This window comes from Pelodiscus sinensis, chromosome 25 (genome assembly GCF_049634645.1).
Source record: "Pelodiscus sinensis isolate JC-2024 chromosome 25, ASM4963464v1, whole genome shotgun sequence".
Lineage (NCBI taxonomy): Eukaryota > Metazoa > Chordata > Testudines > Trionychidae > Pelodiscus > Pelodiscus sinensis.
In genome coordinates this window covers 9,643,206-9,653,700 of record NC_134735.1, presented here as the reverse complement: position 1 = coordinate 9,653,700, position 10,495 = coordinate 9,643,206, and the positions used below count along the sequence as shown (strand labels likewise).

At 50.7% G+C, this 10,495-nt stretch overlaps 1 long non-coding RNA gene across 1 annotated transcript in view; it reads right to left on the bottom strand.

Annotated features, from left to right (window-relative positions):
• Window positions 1–7,733: 7,733 nt before the first annotated feature.
• LOC142819927 (uncharacterized) overlaps window positions 7,734–10,495 on the bottom strand; it is a 182,721-nt gene continuing 179,959 nt past the window's right edge. The window contains exon 3 of the long non-coding RNA XR_012897611.1: window positions 7,734–10,019. This is a non-coding gene — a long non-coding RNA (uncharacterized LOC142819927). The remainder of the gene's footprint in view (window positions 10,020–10,495) is intronic.

The following is a 10,495-nucleotide window of genomic DNA, read 5'->3' as shown; positions in this document are numbered from 1 at the left end:
ATCTTTATTTGGGGCAAATCTGCCAGCACTGGGTGTGGACAGCTCAAGACCACAAATGTGGTGCAGGGAAGCACGTGCCGAGATCCTACAGAAATGGGGGCCCTATAAGAATGTAGACAGAGAAACATTAAGTAGATCTCAGAGAGCATTGATCTCCATTGTTGTGCAGGGATGGGGAGTGCGCCTGCAGCCATGGAGTCAGGAGATCAGGGCAGAGGAATGCTGGGCTGCTGGATCACTAAACCACCATGGACACTGCTCCTTCACTTGGACTTTGTGCCATGGACGTAGCCCTGTGGGTGAGAGCAGCGGTCAGGCTACATGTCACAGAGGGGCCTTCTGGCTTTAGAATCTATTAACCAAGCTGTAAAAGCAGTGGTTCTTAAACCTTTTGGCCTATGGCCTATCCTGCTCAATGTAAACCCTTCTGCAGACCAGCAGCCAACCACCCATGATGACAATGGGTGCAGAAGGGGGTGAGGTGCAAGGTCTGGGTGGGGAGCAGGGTGCAGGCAGGTCCCCCCCGATGCGAGGGAGGACGACAAAGGGAACAATTGCCCTGGGGCCCAGCCATTCAAAGGGGCCCGGAGCTCCTTCGAACTGCCACAGGAGTGCCGGAGTGCCGCTCTGCACAGCGTTGAGGACTGGGGGATGTGGACAGTGCTGTGGTGCAAGCAGTGCCAAGAACGGACTGCCCTCGGCTCTGCCTCTTCCAGGTGCAGTAGGCTGGGGATGGGGCTTTGGGTGGGCACAGGAGTGGACTGAGGGTGGGGATGGGGGGGGGAGCTGGCTGGGAGTGGGCTGGGGGGGGCCTGGCTGAGAGATTGAGTGTCGAAGTGGGCTGGGAGTGGTGGTCGGGGTGGGAGGGAGCTTGCTTGTAGGAGCAGGCTGAGGGTAGGGGTCTGGGTGGGAGGTTAGGTGCAGGAGAAGGCTGGGGGTGCAGGGTCTGAGCTTGAGGGAGATGGGGGGCTGCTTAGCTGGCTTCGTGCCCCCTGCCACTCCCAGGCACCACCTTCTGCTGCTCCCATTGGCTGTGCTTCTAGCCAATGGAAGCAGCGGGGAAAGCCCGTGTTCCCTCAGCCAGAGGTAGACAGAATGGCAGCGTGCAGAGCCCTGCAAACTGGATCTGGCCTGCGAGGCTCAGGGCTCCCCTCCAACCTCGCGAAGGGGGAGGGAGAGGGGGAGGGGGAGGGGGACGGGGAGGGAAGGGGCCCGTGATCCACAGATCATACTTTGAGAACCACTGTGTAAAAGGAATCAGTGCTGTGGGGTGGATGGGACTTGGCTCCTGGAGCTGGAGTGGTTAATTGATTCCCCCGCCCCCTCCTCACCCAGGGGCATCAGTGTTTCTCCGGGACATGGGGCTGATAGGCCACTTTGCCAAACGGTGCGTTTTTGTGGGACGAGACAGGCAGAACAGGGATTGCAGAGAAAGGGAGGGGGCGGTTTCTTCTTTCCTCTCTGATTGCAGCATAATAATACAAAAAAAAGGCAACTCCTCTGAGGCCAAGCTGCAATAGGTGCAGGGGCATAATGGAGAACTAGCTGTAGCAGGAAAGAAACAAACAAACAGAAAGGAGCTTAGGCTGGTATCACAACCTGGATCTTTTGATGTATCCCAGCATTAGGCGAAAAGAAATGTGTGTACAAAGGGGGAATCTTGTTTCAGCCAAACAATAGAAAATACCCAGAAAAAGTTATTTTCAAATTAAATTACAGGATTAGGGAAAGGCTTGTATTCCTTTCAAGCTCTGGCTTACAATTTATCTTCATACATTATTTTCTATAAAGCAGTTTTGCTTTCTGAAATGTTTTCCTTTATGCAATGCTGATGGCCCGACGGTGAATTGTAGGGACGGCCTTATCAATTCTAGCTCCGGAATTAATGCTCCGTGTGCTGAAACTGTTCCAGGCAGCCTTTTCAAAATACTAGCTTCATAATGAGCCCTCCTCCACCCTCCTGTGCAGGTTATCTGTATAAAAATCTCTTTCTCTGAATCAGGGCCTGCATTGTCCCATTGCCACAAAGTTAAAGAACTGGGGAAAGCACATCATGAATAATTTAATGGCCAGTCCCACCTCAAAACTCTGCTAAGCAGAAAGCTTTTCACTCTCACCATGGGCAGCTGCTAGGCAGCAGAGTTTAGGCCCAATCTAAATATCAGAGAGAAATTCAAATGTCGCTTTATTAGAATCTCTCTCTTAGCTGTTCATGCACCACCGGCTTCCAGATCCAAGTGCAATTTCAAATGACCCCAAAAGAGCTTAGCAACAGAGCATGAAACATTTTGTCCAGCTAGCTTCTGAATCTGGGTGCATTCATGCTCACTAGAATCTGTGGTTTGTCCTGGGTATCTGCACACAGTGCAATTGCTGGGCTGGCTCAAATGTGGGGTTCATTTAGACCAGCACCCTATCTCCAGAAGCACCAGCTGCTTCAGAAGAAGGTCCCAGAAACCTCATAGTGAGCAATTTGGGAAGACCTTGGCCATAGGGGAAAGTTCCCCCTTTCTCTCTCTCTCTGGTGGGTTTGGATTCCTACTAAATGCTTTGGTTCTGCTACCTCATGAAACTGTGGATGTTCTTACTATCTATATAAAGATCTAATCCTGTTTGGAATCCTACTACAGCTCTTGTGGCAATGAGTTCCACTGTGTAACGCAGGCTGGACCTCCCTGGGCTGGCACCCTCGGGTCCTGAGCGGTACCAAAGAAGGGAGTTTGCCGAACCAAGGGAAGTCAGGCCTCAGGCTCTCCCGGAGTTCCCGTCCTTGCTGCCCCCAGCCTGACGGCAGGGCTCCACTTTGGGCCTCTGCCCCGATCCAGACAGCAGGGCTCCCTGCCCCCAGGCCTCCGGCTCTGCAGGATGCTTACCACCAGGTCAGCTGACCTCCCAGCCGCTTGCAACTTCTGTGGCTCTGGCTCTCAAGTCCCGCAATATCCGTGAACCTGCCGGACGATGGATGTTGTCAGACCAGAGTCCCAGACCACAGAGGCTCAACCTGTAGAGCATTTCTTTAAAATGGCTTTAAAAGTGTTTCCTTTCAGTATCACCGAATGTCTCCTTGTTCTTGGGTTACTCGAACGGATGAATAAGGCGACCACCCATTATTTTGAAAACCTCTGCCCAAAGCCTCTGCAGCCCTCTGACCTTGAAATGAAACAGTTTCAGGCTTTTAAACCCATCTTCGGAGACAGCCCCTCCAAATATTTACATTGCACTTCCCTGAGTCCTCTTTTTATCATTCCTGGTGATTTACAGAACAGCAGTGTTAGAACATTGCTAGGATTTTCCAACCCATCCCTGCCCAGCCTACTGCTTTGTTTGTTTTTACAGCACTAGCCGGACACGAGGGACCCCACGCTCAGTGCAAAGTTTGAGGGGAGGGGGATGTGGCAAATGTGGTCAATTCCTGCATTATGTTAAAGAAAATGGGCTGTGTCTTCATTGGCACCATTTTCCGGAAAAGGGATGCTAATGTGACACTTCGGAATTGCAAATCCGCGGGGGATTTAAATATCCCCCACGGCATTTGCATTTACATGGCTTCCACTTTTTTCCGGCTCGAGGTTATGCCGGAGAAAAGCGTCAGTCTAGACGCGATTTTCTGGAAAATAAACCCTTTTCCAGGAGATCCCTTATTCCTACTTTCAAGCAGGAATAAGGGATCTTCCGGAAAGGTTTATTTTCCAGAAAATCGCGTCTAGACTGGCGCTTTTCTCCGGCATAACCCCGAGCCGGAAAAAAGCAGCAGCCATGTAAATGCAAATGCCACTGGGGATATTTAAATCCCCCGTGGATTTGCAATTCCGAAGTGTCTCATTAGCATTCCTTTTCCGGAAACGGGTGCCAATGTAGACACAGCCATGGTGTGTGGCTCTATTTACCCACTCCCTTCAGAATTGCCAGCTGCTTCGTGTCCAGGGGTTAACATCTGTCTGGAGACTCCTGCTGAGAGCTGGCAAGTAAATTGACTGGGTCACACAGAGATGGCTAGGTTGGCACGAATGAACTCTCAGGAACTGTCAGCAAGAGACTGGGGGTGGAGACCAGTGACTAGACCATTAACGTTAAACAGCAGCTGGTCCAATAGACTTTTTGGAATACAGATGGCCAATTTCCTGCTTCCCCTGTGGGTATCATGAGCTTTTGGAGAGGGGGTGGGGAGGGTTGAGCAGAGAAAGTGCTTGGGAGGGGATGTGCAGTTAGATGTGAGGAATACTAGTCTGTAAAGAAACAGCTGGAGGGTAGGAGAATCCCAGAGGATTTGCTCCAGGTAGGGCAGGCAGGTATTTTACAATCTCGACCCACTGCTATTAGTTGTATCCAGGGATGCTCTTCTGTGTCATTTTCCTCTCCCAGCGTTTATATCGCCAGCCTCCGCTGCTTTGCCAAGAAACAAGCTACTGTTCCATTAAACTAGCCCTCAGTTTCATTACGAATAGGGCTTGATTGGTAAATATTTAACCGGAGGAACTCCCTGGTCCATTCCGGCCCTCTTCCTGTGTTTGTTAAAGCAATAAGTGTGTTTCAACCAGGGAACCTTATTCCCCCTGAGCTCCCTCACACTTTTGTGCCCTGATTAAAAAAGATAAATCAGAGACCAAGCAGATTTCCTGCTTAACAAGAGAGTGAATTGGGCAGCCTCAGCATCCTAGGGGAACTCAGCACACAAAAGGCGCTGCACAGAGGCTGGCACGATGGCCCTCCTGAGACGAGAGGACAAACATGGAGGTAGAGTGGAATACCAAGGCCCTTATTACGGCTCCCTGCCCCTCACCGAAAGGTTCTGAATAAAAGCTTCAGAGAGCCCTTTCTCCTTTGCGCAAAAAGGGGCAGCGGAAGGATGTTCTCATGGCTTCTGGCATCTGGATCATTTTCATAGCCGCCTCCCCCCCCCCTTTCATGTTCTTCAGCTCTCCCCACTCAACAGCACTCCCCTTCACATGGCTGCCTTTGAACTCTCCATCCCGAGAGTTAAACGCGCAAGTGCGAAGCACAGGGCACAGCCAGGCGGGGCAGAAAGCTGGCGTTAGCAGGAAAAGCCCCGGTAAAAACGCCTCCCTGGAGCTATCCTGAGAGAGACAGTGGGCTTCTGCGGTCCGGTTGGGACATGGCTCCATTTCCTCTGTGTCGGTGTGGAGGCCGCCCTGACTCACTTCACCCCGGCTCAGTAGCACAAGAGGCATCACCCGGGAGATAGTGTTGCAACTGCAACCCTGTGGACAGGGCCCACCCCATAAGTACAGTCAGTGCACCCAGGCATTAGGGCAGAGGTGGGGAACCCCCCCCAAACCTTCTCTGATGTGGCCCCCGCCTGAGAAGGAGAAAGACTCCTCACATTCCCCTCCCACACCAGAGCCTGGGGGGGGCAGGCTAGTAGATTTTGTATGTTCCAGCTCCACGGTGGCTCCCTATTGCTGGGGGGAGTGCTGTGATAGGGTTGCCAAGTGTGCGGTATTGTACCGGACAGTCCGGTATTTGCGCACTCTGTCCAGTAAAAAACATCAGAAAATACCGGACATGTGCAATGTCTGGTATTTTCTGATTTTTCTGGCTGTGCACCGGACAGAAGCCTGGCGGGGGTATGGGGAGCGGCTGGGAGTCCTACCTGGGGGGCAGGGCCGCGATTGCTGCCGGGAGCCCTCAGTCGGTTGAGTGTGAGGAGAAGCCTCCTCCTCGCTTGTGCGTCGCCGGTGGCCTACGCAGGACAAGCAGCAAGTGCCCAGGTCAGTCCCGCTCCCTGCCAGCCAATTTGCTCATCCCCCCCTTCCCAGCTGGCCGGTTCTCCCTCACTTCCCCTCCCTCACTTCCCTGGCCAGCCCCCCTGCACCTCTCCCAGCTCTGATTCCCACCAGCCCATTCATCTTCCTGATCTCCCCTGGCCAGTGCCGCTGCACCTCTCCCCGCCCCTGCCAGCTCTGTTTCCTGCCCCCCCTTCCTCCTGGCCACCCTCGCGGCCCCCAAAGACCCCCAGCTGTGCTTCCTGCCCCCCCTTATTGCCGGCCAGCCCCGCCCCCTCCTGTCCGGTGTTCCCTCCCCCGATATCCTGCAGCCAGCCCCGTTCCGCTCGCCCCCCTCCCGACCAGCCCTGGTTCCCGTTGGCCCCCCCATTTCCCCCGGCCAGCCCCGTTCCCTCCTCCCTCCCCCGTGTCCATTTTTTGTGTTTGTTTTTTGTTTTTAAATGACTACCTGGTAACCCCTAGCAGTGTTCCGGGTTTTTTTTTTTTGCTCAACAACTTTGGTCCCACCCCCCTTTTTTTCCTTCAAATTTTTCCTTCAAAATTTTTTCCAAGTGGGTTTTTTTGTGTGGGGGGTCCGGTATTTTTGATTCCGCCATCTGGCAACCCTAAGTGCTGAGCCTTGGGGGCTGGATCCATGCAAGACAGGGGCCACATCTGGCCTCCGGGCCTTCGGTTTCCCACCCCTGCCCTTGGATCAGGGTGGGGCAGCCAGCAGCCCAGAGGCTCAGGCCTATGCTGGGGCTGGGGACACAGTCAGTGAGCCCAGGTGCTTGCACAGGGCAAGGCAGCCTATAGCCGGGTTTCCTAGCTCTGGCGGAGAGGCAACAAGCACAGGCAGTTTGCCTAAAGAAGTGGGGGAGGGGGAACGCAGGTCAGCGGGGATCCTGACAACAACACACTGACTCGCTCACTGGCACTGTTTCAGCCAGACCAGGGTCAGCTACTCCTGGGCTACCTCCTAACTCCCCCCTTGGGTCATGCCTGGCTCTGTAGCAGGTCCTCTGACTCGTTGCGGAAGGGAACCTCCATCGGGACTGGCAGCTCCTCTGGGTTGGGGTCTGTCTGTGGTGCTGACAGTCTGGACCAGTCCTCGGCTTCTCTGAGGTCTGTAGCAACTTCCCACCTCGGGGTCACAGGAAAGGTGTCTGGTCCCTCCGGCTGCTGGGCTCCAACTGAGCTCTTGGGCCTGCCTTTTATACTCCCTGTCCCGCCTGCTGGCTTCTGGCAGGCTGGAGGGGCGGGGCAGAGCTCTGCCCACCAGTGCTCAGGGAGAGGTTCCTCCCCCTCCGGCTTGGTGGGTGGCCACTCCTGCTCCCCACACAACTCCACCCGAGAGCTGAGGCAGGGACAATACTCACTGAGTTTCTGCTCCCTTACTGACTCTTCCCCAAAAGGGGGTGATTCAGATGGATGCAGACATTGGAACAGAGCTCCAAGTGTAAACAAGATCAGAATCTGTCTGATTCAGGGGTTGGTTTTTTTTGTGTGCTGCTGCCCAGCAACTTAGTATTGTGTGTGCTTCCATCGACCTCCTGCTGCATGGATGGCACCAAAATGTGATTTAAGAGACTTTGATTTAGTTGCATAGCTGGAGTTGCATATCTTAAGTCAGCTTTCCCCTTTAGCGTGGACTTTGCCCTAGAGACGGATTTATTAGGGTGTAAGCTTTCATGGGCAAAACCCACTTCATCAGATGAATGGGAGTGGATGTTATAGAAGCAGGCATATGTATAAGGAAGAAGCTTCTTGTGTTAATGAAGCTAATCAAGTCAGGGTGAAAGTAGGTCATTTGTAGCATTTGGTCTGGAGATGTGAATATTCAGAGAGGGGAAATTGCCTTTGTAATGGATTAACCAGATGAGATCCTGACAAGAGCTAAAGCCCTTGTGGACTTCATGGAGTCTCTGTCTCTGTTCCCTTACTGGGGCATTTTTTTCCCGTTATTACAGTTTCTTGTGTCTCAGATTCCATGGTGTGTTGTTCCTATTGCTCATGCTTTTGCTAGCTAATGAGCACATATGCACACAGAGAACAGTCTAGTTATGTCAACAATAGCATGCCTGAAATTACATCCCTCCCTCGCTGTGCACCCACTAATAATAGGACACGCTGTGGGAAGTGGCTAATAGACAGCTGTCTCTTTCAAGGCCGGGCCTGTGCATAAACCAAAATATTTCCTTGAGCCACATGTCTGGCACATCTAAATACAATCCCATTGTTTCCATTTCAGTTTTCAACACAATCTGTGTGGCAAGACCCAGCAGCAGGGAATTTGTGAAGTGCATTTACCTCCTAGATGTCTGGCAGTGCAATGAAACTGATTATAAAATAATTATGCTCCATGATTTCTACAACCCAAGGGTGGCAGCTTTCAGCATCTGAGTCGCTGTCACAAAACATTCAAAAGGCTGTTTGCTAAGTTGCTGCCTGACATTTAGTCCACAAAATGATGAGGGGGGGACCCATTCTCTTTATTTCCTGCAGCTGTAGATAAATGTATAAATTAGCACGTGTGGCATGTTCATTGTTCTGCCTTTCTCTGTTGTTACATTTGGGGAGCATTGGGCTCTCCAGATCTCTTCAAGCCAACGCTGAATGCAGGAAGAAAGTGTTTTGGAATCAGACATGATTCCAATGTGGGTTTCAACATCCTACAGGGATTTGTTGCTCTAGTTGTATTAGTCAACCTTCTTTTTTTAATTTCGCTCCATCAGTATAATATATTCAACTTTGAAAAAGGAGTGTCAAGGATAATTTAGGATGTTGATCTCCAGACATGCTAGTTTCCTTTAAAGTTCCCAAAAAATTGCCTAGTTAAGACTGGGTGGCTCTATACTGCAGCTACGGGTTGAACCTCTCTAATCCAGCATCCCTGAGACCTGACCAGTGCCAAACCAAAGAGTTTGCACAATCAATATTGTCTAGCAGCATTATTAATACTACCACAAATTACTGGGCTCTTAGAAGGCACTTAGAGGTATATTAGAGCTAAACATCAGCACAGAACACTGACAGCCAGGACTGATGGCTGTAAATACATTTCATGAGACTGCAGGAAACTTGGCCCCACTTGTTATAAGTGGACATCCAGCTAACTAAAATCATGCCGGACCACGGATGTTGCCCGGTCAAAGAGTGCCAGACTAGGGAGGTTCTACCTGTACTACAATAGCAAATATCTCTGGGGTCTGAGGACACATGTTTTCCTGCCTTTGCCCTCTTCATAGCATCCATTTTTTTTGCATTCATTTTCAGAAATGTGCTTGCATTTTGTTCTAGCCAGCACTGTACGCTGCTACTTCCTTTCCCCCAACATTTCACCAATATTTCAATGATACTGTCTTCCAACAGTCTGATCAAATGACCAGTTTGATATAGACATTCCATTTGTCTTCCTATGGTAATTGGCCTGAAATTACCAGAAACACATTTTGCAGTTAGACAAGTGTAAATCCTGTCTAACTCCACGGAGTTGCCCTATAACGTTATTAATGATCAACTACGTATATGAGAGGGTTTGTGTGTCTATCCATGTGTCCATCCATCCATTCATCTGTGAGTCCATTTGTTCAAGATCTCCTCCTAAAAGATAAGAGCTTGGACCACCAAATTTGGTAGGCAGTTTCTTCATCTCGTAACTTAAAGCAAGGTCAGGTTTTGGTTGTGCCAGAACAATGGAATGTGCTTGGAATTCAAATGTTTCTCATAAAAAGGAAAGGGTGCAGTCCAGTAGGAGGGACAGTTTTACCGTAGAATGACCACAGGGGGCAGCAAAGAGTCATTGGGCCAGCAGGAGGGAGGGGTGGAGAAAGGGACAGCTATCTACTACATGTTTCAGAGAGTTTGTTTGCGTGTCTGTTTGTCTGTCCCCCAGCCGGGGGATACCCACTCCTCTCCCGGTTGTGCCTACTGGAGCTGCAGCAACCATGGACAGTCACTTCTCACGTGGCTCCAAGCTGCTGCAGTGAGAGAGGACTGGAGTTGTCCTCTCTCCCTCAGACCTGCCTACTGAACCAATCAGTCTCAGCCCCGTGCTTTGGGTGCAACCTAAGCCTCTGACTGCCAGATGCTGTTTTGTCCATTCCCTATGAAGCACCTGGCATTGGCCGCTGTTGGAGGATAGGATTTTGGGCTAGAGGGACCATTGGTCTAGCCCAGTGTGGCCATTCTGATGTTCATTGTTGAATGGAGGCATAAGAGACTGTGGGTAAGTTATTTAGCCAAGCTCAGTCTGAGTCAGTGGCAAGCCATGCAGCCGCTCCTCTCCTCGTCCTGCTAGAAAACAAAACGTAAAGTCGTAAGTAGTAATTCATAAAGGTCACTAAAGAGAACTGAATTTAAAAGTTCCCCACTAGTAATAAAGTAATGGTATTGATTTAAATAGTTAATGTATTTGCAGACATAAATTCAGAGATAAAATAGCTCCAACATGAGTAACGAGTGCCTCCAATGATTTCTCAGCCATATAACACTTAGTATTACCAGCGTGCTCCAAACGGTGTAGATATAATTCTAAGCTATAAAAGCTTGTAAATTCTGAGGGGCACAAATCAATGACTGGAATATTACCTCACTTCTGTTTCCTTCCTTCCTTGGGCTTTTTTCCCCCTTTTCTTTTTTAGGCTGCCTCATATTTATGGTGCCGATTTCCACACTTAGCAGGCTTGACGGATATTTTAAGGCCAGGCGCAGCAGCGCAAACTGTCGTCTGGGTGCACTTTTTCCTGATCGGACTTAAATATTAATTGACA